The 10,125-nt window shown below is 39.0% G+C and overlaps 2 non-coding genes across 2 annotated transcripts; one reads left to right on the top strand and one right to left on the bottom strand.

Annotated features, from left to right (window-relative positions):
• Nucleotides 1-4,336: 4,336 nt before the first annotated feature.
• LOC112726052 (small nucleolar RNA R71) lies at nt 4,337-4,444 on the top strand. The gene has a single exon (XR_003165122.1). It is a non-coding gene; the product is annotated as a small nucleolar RNA R71 (small nucleolar RNA).
• Nucleotides 4,445-8,925: 4,481 nt separating this feature from the next.
• On the bottom strand, nt 8,926-9,033 carry LOC112724543 (small nucleolar RNA R71). The gene has a single exon (XR_003163700.1). It is a non-coding gene; the product is annotated as a small nucleolar RNA R71 (small nucleolar RNA).
• Between the last annotated feature and the right edge of the window lie 1,092 nt (nt 9,034-10,125).

Genomic DNA, 10,125 nt, shown 5'->3' with positions numbered 1-10,125 from the left:
CCTATCATGATGCTCAGCCTGGGATCCTTTTTATTTACCCTTGCCTTTTGGTTTTAAGGGTTGTTGGCTTTTTGCTCTTGCCTCTTGGTTTTAAGAGCTTTTGGCTTTTTCTGCTTGCTTTTTCTCTTTTTTTTTCTTTCTATTTTTTCGCTATTTTTTTTTCTGCAAGCTTTGTTCTTTGCTGCTTTTTCTTGCTTCAAGAATCATTTTTATGATTTTTCATATTATCAAATAACATGTCTCCTTATCATCATTCTTTCAAGAGCCAACATATTTAACATTCTTAAACAACAACTTCAAAAGACATATGCACTGTTCAAGCATTCATTCAGAAAATAAGAAGCATTGTCACCACATCAATATAATTAAACTAAGTTCAAGGATAAATTCGAAACTCATGTACTTCTTGTTCTTTTGAATTAAAACAGTTTTCATTTAAGAGAGGTGATGGATTCATAGGACATTCATAACTTTAAGACAAAGTTACTAAATACTAATGATCATGTAATGAAGACACAAACATGGATAAGCACTTAACATAGAGAAAACGAAAAACAGAGAATGTAAGAACAAGGAATGAGTCCACCTTAGTGATGGTGGTGTTTCCTTCTTGAGGAACCAATGATGTCCTTGAGCTCTTCTATGTCTCTTCCTTGTCTTTGTTGCTCCTCCCTCATTGCTTTTTGATCTTCTCTTATTTCATGAAGGATGATGGAGTGCTCTTGATGTTCCACCCTTAGTTGTCCCACGTTGGAACTTAATTCTCCTAGGGAGGTGTTGATTTGCTCCAATAGTTTTGTGGAGGAAAATGCATTTGAGGCATCTCCGGGATCTCATGGTGATGAGCTTCATGCGTCTCTTGAGATCCATGAATGGGCTCTCTTGCTTGCTCCATCCTTTTCTTAGTGATGGGCTTCTCTTCCTCAATGGGAATGTCTCCTTCTATGAAAGCTCCAGCTGAGTAACATAGATAGCAAATAAGATGAGGAAAAGCTAGCCTTGCCCCAGGAGAGGGCTTTTCGGCTATTTTGTAGAATTCAAGGGAGATGACTTCATGAACTTCTACTTCCTCTCCAATCATGATGCTATGAATCATGATGGCCCGATCCACAGTAACTTCAGATCGGTTGCTAGTGGGGATGATAGAGCGTTGGATGAACTCCAACCATCCTCTAGCCAGAGGCTTGAGGTCCAGTCTTCTTAATTAAACCGGCTTGCCTTTGGAGTTAATCTTCCATTGAGCTCTTTCCACATATATGTCCATGAGGACTTGGTCCAACCTTTGATTAAAGTTGACCCTTCTAGTGTAGGGGCGTGCATCTCCTTGCATCATAGGCAAGTTAAACGCCAACCTCACATTTTCCGGACTAAAATCTAAGTATTTCCCCCGAACCATTGTAATATAATTCTTTGGGTTTGAGTTCTTACTTTGATCATGGTTCCTAGTGATCCATGCATTGGCATAGAACTCTTGAACCATTAGGATGCCGACTTGTTGGATGGGGTTTGTTAGAACTTCCCAACCTCTTCTTTGGATTTCATGTCGGATCTTCGGATACTCATTCTTCTTGAGCTTGAAAGGGACCTCGGGGATCACCTTCTTCTTGAACACAACATCATAGAAGTGGTCTTGATGAGCTTTGGAGATGAATCTTTCCATCTTCCATGACTCGGAGGTGGAAGCTTTTATCTTCCCTTTCCCTTTTCTAGAGGATTCTCCGGTCTTGGGTGCCATCAATGGTAATGGAAAAACAAAAAGCTTATGCTTTTACCACACCAAACTTAGAATATTGCTCGCCCTCGAGCAAGAGAAGAAAGAATAGATGAAAAAGAAGAAGAAAATATAGAGGAGAGAGGGGAGGGGTGTATTCGGCCAAGAAGGGGAAGAGAGTGTTGTGTTGTGTGAAAATGAAGAAGAATGGAGGGCTTTATATAGGGAAGGGAGGGGGGTAAGGTTCGGCCATAAGGGTGGGTTTTGGGTGGAAAATTGATTTTGAATTTTGAAGGTAGGTGGGGTTTATGAGGTAGGTTTATGGGAAAGAGTGGATGGATGTGAGTGGTGAAGTGGTTATAGGGAAGAGAGATTGAGGTGATTGGTGAAGAGTTTTGGGGAAGAGTGTTTATGGGATTATGTGAAAGAGGGGTGAGAAGAAGTGAGTGGAGGTAGGTGGGGATCCTGTGGGGTCCACAGATCTTGAGGTGTTCAAGGATTTACAACCTTGCACCAAATTAGGCATGCAAAATGCCCTTGCACACAACTCTGGGCGTTCAGCGCCAGATTGGTGCTTGTTCTGGGCGTTGAACGCCTATTTGTTGCCCATTTCTGGCGTTGAACGCCAAAACCATGCTTGTTCTGGGCGTTCAGCGCCAGCTCTTCTCCAGGGTGCAATTCTGGCGTTCAAACGCCCAGATGCTGCCCATTTTGGGCGTTCAGCGCCAGAACCATGCTCTGTTCTGGCGTTGAACGCCAGTAAGGTCTTCCTCCAGGGTGTGATTTTTCTTCTGCTGTTTTTGATTCCGTTTTCAATTTTTATATTTATTTTGTGACTCCACATGATCATGAACCTAATAAAACATGAAAGAACAAGAAAAATAAAATTAGATAAATAAAAATTGGGTTGCCTCCCAACAAGCGCTTCTTTAATGTCATTAGCTTGACAGTGGGCTCTCATGGAGCCTCACAGATGTTCAGAGCATTGTTGAGACTTCCCAACACCAAACTTAGAGTTTAGATCTGGGAGTTCAACACCAAACTTAGAGTTTGACTGTGGGGGCTCTGGTTGACTCTGTTTTGAGAGAAGCTTACTGTGCCTCTTTTCCATGTTTACAGAAGGGTAACTTTGAGTTGTAAACACAAGGGAGTCCTCATTCAATTGAAGGACTAATTCACCTCTGTCAACATCAATCACAGCTCTTGCTGTGGCTAGGAAAGGTCTTCCAAGGATGATAAATTCATCCTCATCCTTCCCAGTATCTAGGATTATGAAATCATCAGGGATGTAAAGGCCTTCAACCTTTACTAACACGTCCTCTACTTGTCCATAAGCCTGTTTTCTTGAATTGTCTGCCATCTCTAATGAGATTTTAGTAGCTTGCACCCCAAAGATTCCCAGTTTCTCTATTACAGAGAGGGGCATGAGGTTTATCCCTGAACCAAGGTCACACAGAGCCTTTTCAAAGATCATGTTGCCTATGGTACAAGGTATTACGAACTTTCCAGGATCCTGTTTCTTCTGAGGCAATGTCAGTTGATCCAGATCACTTAGTTCATTGGTGAACAAGGGAGGTTCATCTTCCCAAGTCTCAATACCAAATAATTTGGCATTCAGCTTCATGATTTCACCAAGGTACTTGGTAACTTGCTCTTCAGTAACATCCTCATTCTCTTCAGAAGATGAATACTCGTCAGAGCTCATGAAGGGCATAAGGAGGTTCAATGGAATCTCTATGGTCTCTAGATGAGTCTCAGATTCCTTTGGTTCCTCAAAGGGAAACTCCTTATTGATCACTGGACGTCCCAGGAGGTCTTCCTCACTGGGATTTACGTCCTCCCTTCCTCTCCAGGTTCGGCCGTGTTGACTATGTCAATGGCCTTGCACTCTCCTTTTGGATTTTCTTCTGTATTGCTTGGGAGAGTACTAGGAGGGATTTCAGTGATCCTTTTACTCAGCTGGCCCACTTGAGCCTCCAAATTTCTAATGGAGGACCTTGTTTCATTCATGAAACTTACAGTGGCCTTAGATAGATCAGAGACTAAGTTTGCTAAATTAGAGGTATTTTGTTCAGAGTTCTCTGTCTGTTGCTGAGTGGATGATGGAAAAGGTTTACTATTGTTAAACCTATTTCTTCCACCATTATTAAAGCCTTATTGAGGCTTTTGTTGATCCTTCCATGAGATATTTGGGTGATTTATCCATGAGGGGTTATAGGTGTTTCCATAAGGTTCACCCATGTAATTCACCTCTGCTATTGCAGGGTTTTCAGGATCATAAGCTTCTTCTTCAGAAGATGCCTCTTGAGTACTGTTGGATGTAGCTTACATTCCATTCAGACTCTGAGAAATCATATTGACTTGCTGAGTCAATATTTTATTCTGAGCCAATATGGCATTCAGAGTATCAATTTCAAGAACTTCCTTCTTCATAGGCGTCCCATTACTCACAGGATTCCTCTCAGAAGTGTACATGAACTGGTTATTAGCAACCATGTCAATGAGTTCTTGAGCTTATGCAGGCGTTTTCTTTAAGTGAATGGATCCACCTGCAGAGGTATCCAATGACATTTTAGCTAATTCAGACAGACCATCATAGAATATGTCCAGGATGGTCCATTCTGAAAGCATGTCAGAAGGACACTTTTTGGTCAGTTCTTTGTATCTCTCCCAAGCTTCATAGAGGGATTCACCTTCTTTCTGTCTGAAGGTCTGAACATCCACTCTAAGCTTACTCAGCTTTTGAGGAGGAAAGAACTTGGCTAAGAAAGCCTTGACCAGCTTATCCTAAGAGTTCAGGCTATCCTTAGGTTGAGAGTCCAACCATATTCTAGCTCTATCTCTCACAGCAAAAGGGAAAAGCATGAGCCTGTAGACTTCAGGATCTACTCCATTAGTCTTAACAGTATCACAGATCTGCAAGAATTCAGTTAAGAACTGATGAGCGGATAATTTATACGCTTTTTGGCATTGTTTTTAGTATGTTTTTAGTAGGATCTAGTTACTTTTAGGGATGTTTTCATTAGTTTTTATGTTAAATTCACATTTCTGGACTTTACTATGAGTTTGTGTGTTTTTCTGTGATTTCAGGTATTTTCTGGTTGAAATTGAGGGACTTGAGCAGAAATCAGATTCAGAGGTTGAAAAAGGACTGCTGATGCTGTTGGATTCTGACCTCCCTGCACTCAAAGTGGATTTTCTGGAGCTACAGAACTCGAAATGGCGCGCTTCCAATTGCGTTGGAAAGTAGACATCCAGGGCTTTCCAGAAATATATAATAGTCCATACTTTGGCCAATAATTGACGACGTAAACTGGCGTTCAACGCCAGCCTTCTGCCCAAATCTGGCGTCCAGCGCCAGAAAAGGATCCAAAACCAGAGTTGAACGCCCAAACTGGCACAAAAACTGGCGTTCAACTCCACAATTGGCCTCTGCACGTGCAACACTTAAGCTCAGCCCAAACACACACCAAGTGGGCCCCGGAAGTGGATTTATACATCAAATACTTACTCATGTAAACCCTAGTAGCTAGTTTATTATAAATAGGACCTCTTACTATTGTATTTGACATCTTTGGATTACCTTATGATCCTTTGATCACGTTTTGGGGGCTGGCCATCTCGGCCATGCCTGGACCTTCACTTATGTATTTTCAACGGTAGAGTTTCTACACTCCATAGATTAAGGTGTGGAGCTCTGCTGTTCCTCAAAGATTAATGCAAAGTACTACTGTTTTCTATTCAATTCTTCTTATTTCGCTTCTAAGATATCCATTCGCACCCAAGAACGTAATGAAGGTGATGATTATGTGTGACGCTCATCACCCTTCTCTCTTATGAACGCGTGTCTGACAAACACTTCTGTTCTACATGAATTAAGCTAGAATGAGTATCTCTTAGATCTCCTAACCAGAATCTTCGTGGCGTAAGCTAGAATGATGGCGGCATTCAAGAGAATCCGGAAGGTCTAAACCTTGTCTGTGGTATTCTGAGTAGGATTCAATGATTGAATGACTGTGACGAGCTTCAAACTCGCGAGTGCTGGGCGTTAGTGACAGACGCAAAAGGAGGGTGAATCCTATTCCAGCATGATCGGGAACCGACAGATGAATAGCCGTGCCGTGACAGGGTGCGTGAGCATAAGATTCACTGAGAGGAGGGGATGTAGCCACTGACAACGGTGATGCCCTTGCATACAGCCAGCCATGGAAAGGAGTAAGACTGATTGGATGAAGATAGCAGGAAAGCAAAGGTTCAGAGGAACGAAAAGCATCTCCATTCGCTTATCTGAAATCCCTGCCAATGAATCTACATAAGTATCTCTATCCCTTTTATTGTTTATTTTAATCTAATAAAATATCATGTTTAAATCCGCCTGACTGAGATTTTCAAGGTGTCCATAGCTTGCTTCAAGCCAACAATCTCTGTGGGATCGACCCTTACTCACGTAAGGTTTATTACTTGGACGACCCAGTACACTTGCTGGTTAGTTGAACGGAGTTGTGTCCATACATACATAGAGCCACAATGAGGATTCAATACAATTATATATTGTTACTCTCACACAAGTACAAAGAACATGGAACACAATTTCGTGCACCAAGTTTTTGGCGCCGTTGCCGGGGATTGTTTGAGTTTTCGGCAAGCTTTTGGTCCGGTAACATCAGTGCCAGATTCCCTTTTGATCCGGCAACAGCACCAAGTTTTGGGCGCCGTTGCCGGGGATTGTTTGAGTTTGGACAACTGACGGTTCATCTTGTTGCTCAGATTAGGTAATTTTCTTTTTATTTTATTTTCAAAAATTTTTCAAAAATATTTCTAAAATTTTCTCATCTGTTTTCGAAAAAAATAAAAATGTTTTCAAAAATAAATTATTCTATGGCTTCAAGATTTTTAAGAATGAATTCTAGTGTTTCATGAAATATGTTGAATCATATCTGGCTGTAAAGCCATACCCAAACTACTTTGGGATTGGTATTCAACTAATCACTTTAGCCCATGTAATTATATGTTGAAGCCTGGCTGGCTGCAAAGCCATGTCTCAATTCTTATACTCAAGAAAAGAGCTTCTTTATCTTTCTTAGCCAATTGGCTGTTGAATGTAAGGAATGTCAGGGGTGTCATGTCTGAGTTACATACTAAAGCTTGGCTGGCTATTAAGCCATGCCTGACCCTTTGATTGGAGCTTTAGAGCATAAGATTCCTGGAATTCATATAAAAAATTTTGGAATCCTTATTTTTCTTTTTCAAAATAAATTTTCGAAAAATATAAAATAAAAATCCAAAAAAAAATTAGAAAATCATAAAAATAAAAAAATTATTTCATGTTTCTTGTTTGAGTCTTGAGTCATATCATAAGTTTGGTGTCAATTGCATATGCATCTAGCATTTTTCGAAAATATCATGCATTCATAGTGTTCTTCATGATCTTCAAGTTGTTCTTGGTAAGTCTTCTTGTTTGATCTTGATGATTTTTTGTTTTGTGTCGTTTAGTGTTTTTCATATGCATTCTTGAATTCTTAGTGCCTAAGCATCAAAGAATTCTAAGTTTGGTGTCTTGCATGTTTTCTTTGCATTAAAGATTTTTCAAAATTATGCTCTTGATGTTCATCATGTTCTTCATAATGTTCTTGGTGTTCATCTTGACATTCATAGCATTCTTGCATGCATTCATTGTTTTGATCTAAAAATTTCATGCATTGCATAATTTTCATGTTTTCATAAAAAATTTCAAAAATAAAAAAAATATCTTTCCCTTTTTCTCTCATCAAATTCGAAAATTTGAGTTGACTTTTTCAAAATTTTTTAAAATCAAATTGTTTCTTATGAGTCAAATCAAATTTTCAATTTGAAAATCTTATCTTTTTCAAAATCTTTTTCAAAATTCAAATCTTTTTCAAAATTCATGGTTATCTTCGAAAATTCCAAAAAAATAATTTTCAAAAACCTTTTTATTATTTTATATCATAATTTTCGAAAATAACATAATCAATTAATGTTTTGATTCAAAAATTTGAAGTTTGTTACTTGCTTGTTAAAAAAGATTCAAACTTTAAGTTCTAGAATCATATCTTGTGATTTCTTATGAATCAAGTCATTAATTGAGATTTTAAAAATCAAATCTTTTTCAAAACTAATTTCTATCATATCTTTTCAAAAATATCTTCTTATCTTATCTTTTTCAAAAATATCTTTCCAAAATATCTTTTCTAACTTCCTAACTTCCTATCTTTTCAAAATTTGTTTCAACTAACTAACTAACTTTTTGTTTGTTTCTTATCTTTTTCAAAACCACCTAACTAACTCTCTCTCTCTCTTTTTCGAAAATATCTCTCCCCTTTTTCAAAATTTCTTTTTTTTATTTATTAACTATTTTAATTTTTTTTTAAAAATTAATTTTCGAAAATTACTAACAATTTTTCAAAAACCATTTTTCAAAAATCACTAACTCTTTTTCAACATAATTTTCGAAAATTACCTCTCTCCCATCTTATTCTATTTATTCATATCCTAACATCTCATCTCACATCTCAAATCCTCATCACAGCTGTGTTTCTTCTATTACATTACATTCCTTGTCTCCCCCTCTTCTTCTATTCACACAGGGATCCCTATACTGAGGTATAAAGGATCTCTATTATTATTATTATTATTATTTTTTGTGCCTTCTTCTTTGTCATATGAGCAGGAGCAAGGATAAGAACATTCTTGTGGAAGCAGATCCAGAACCTGAAAGGACTCTGAAGAGAAAATTAAGAGAAGCTAAATTACAACAATCCAGAGACAACCTTTCAGAAATTTTTGAACAGGCAGAGGAGATGGCAGCCGAAAATAATAATAATGAAAGGAGGATGCTTGGTGACTTTACTGCACCTAATTCCAATTTACATGGAAGAAGCATCTCCATTCCTGCCATTGGAGCAAACAATTTTGAGCTGAAACCTCAATTAGTTTCTCTGATGCAGCAGAACTGCAAATTTCATGGACTTCCATCTGAAGATCCTTTTCAGTTCTTAACTGAATTCTTGCAGATATGTGATACTGTTAAGACTAATGGAGTAGATCCTGAAGTCTACAGGCTCATGCTTTTCCCTTTTGCTGTAAGAGACAGAGCTAGAATCTGGTTGGACTCTCAACCCAAAGACAGCCTGAACTCTTGGGATAAGCTGGTCACGGCTTTCTTAGCCAAGTACTTTCCTCCTCAAAAGCTGAGCAAGCTTAGAGCTGATGTTCAAACCTTCAGACAGAAAGAAGGTGAATCCCTCTATGAAGCTTGGGAAAGATACAAACAGTTGACCAAAAAGTGTCCTTCTGACATGCTTTCAGAATGGACCATCCTGGATATATTCTATGATGGTTTATCTGAGCTATCAAAGATGTCACTGGACACTTCTGCAGGCGGATCCATTCACCTAAAGAAAACGCCTGTAGAAGCTCAAGAACTCATTGACATGGTTGCTAATAACCAGTTCATGTACACTTCTGAAAGGAATCCTGTGAGTAATGGGACGCCTATGAAGAAGGGAGTTCTTGAAGTTGATACTCTGAATGCCATATTGGCTCAGAATAAAATATTGACTCAGCAAGTCAATATGATCTCTCAGAGTCTGAATGGAATGCAAGCTGCATCCAACAGTACTCAAGAGGCATCTTCTGAAGAAGAAGCCTATGATCATGAGAACCCTGCAATGGCAGAGGTAAATTACTTAGGTGAACCTTATGGAAACACCTATAACTCAACATGGAGAAATCATCCAAATTTCTCATGGAAGGATCAAAAGCCCCAACAAGGCTTTAATAATGGTGGAAGAAACAGGTTTAGCAATAGCAAGCCTTTTCCATCATCAACTCAGCAACAGACAGAGAACTCTGAACAAAATGCTTCTAATTTAGCAAATCTAGTCTCTGATCTATCTAAGGCCACTATAATTTTCATGAATGAAACAAGGTCTTCCATTAGAAATCTGGAAGCACAAGTGGGCCAGCTGAGTAAAAGGATCACTGAAATCCCTCCTAGTACTCTCCCAAGCAATACAGAAGAGAATCCAAAAGGAGAGTGCAAGGCCATTGACATAAGCGCCATGGCCGAACCTATGAGGAGAGGAGAGGACGTGAATCCCAAGAAGGAGGACCTCCTGGGATGTCCAGTGATCAATAAGGAGCTTCCCTCTGAGGAACCAAAGGACTCTGAGGCTCATCTAGAGACCATAGAGATTCCATTGAACCTCCTTATACCCTTCATGAGCTCTGATGAGTATTCCTCTTCTGAAGAGAATGAGGATGTTACTGAAGAGCAAACTGCCAAGTTTCTTGGTGCAATCATGAAGCTGAATGCCAAATTATTTGGCATTGATGCTTGGGAAGTTGAACCTCCCTTGTTCATCAATGAACTAAGTGATCTGGATCAACTGACA

This window comes from Arachis hypogaea, chromosome 11 (assembly GCF_003086295.3).
Source record: "Arachis hypogaea cultivar Tifrunner chromosome 11, arahy.Tifrunner.gnm2.J5K5, whole genome shotgun sequence".
NCBI classification, from domain to species: domain Eukaryota; kingdom Viridiplantae; phylum Streptophyta; class Magnoliopsida; order Fabales; family Fabaceae; genus Arachis; species Arachis hypogaea.
Note: the sequence above shows the minus strand (reverse complement) of the source record. Positions and strands in the feature narration are given on the sequence as shown.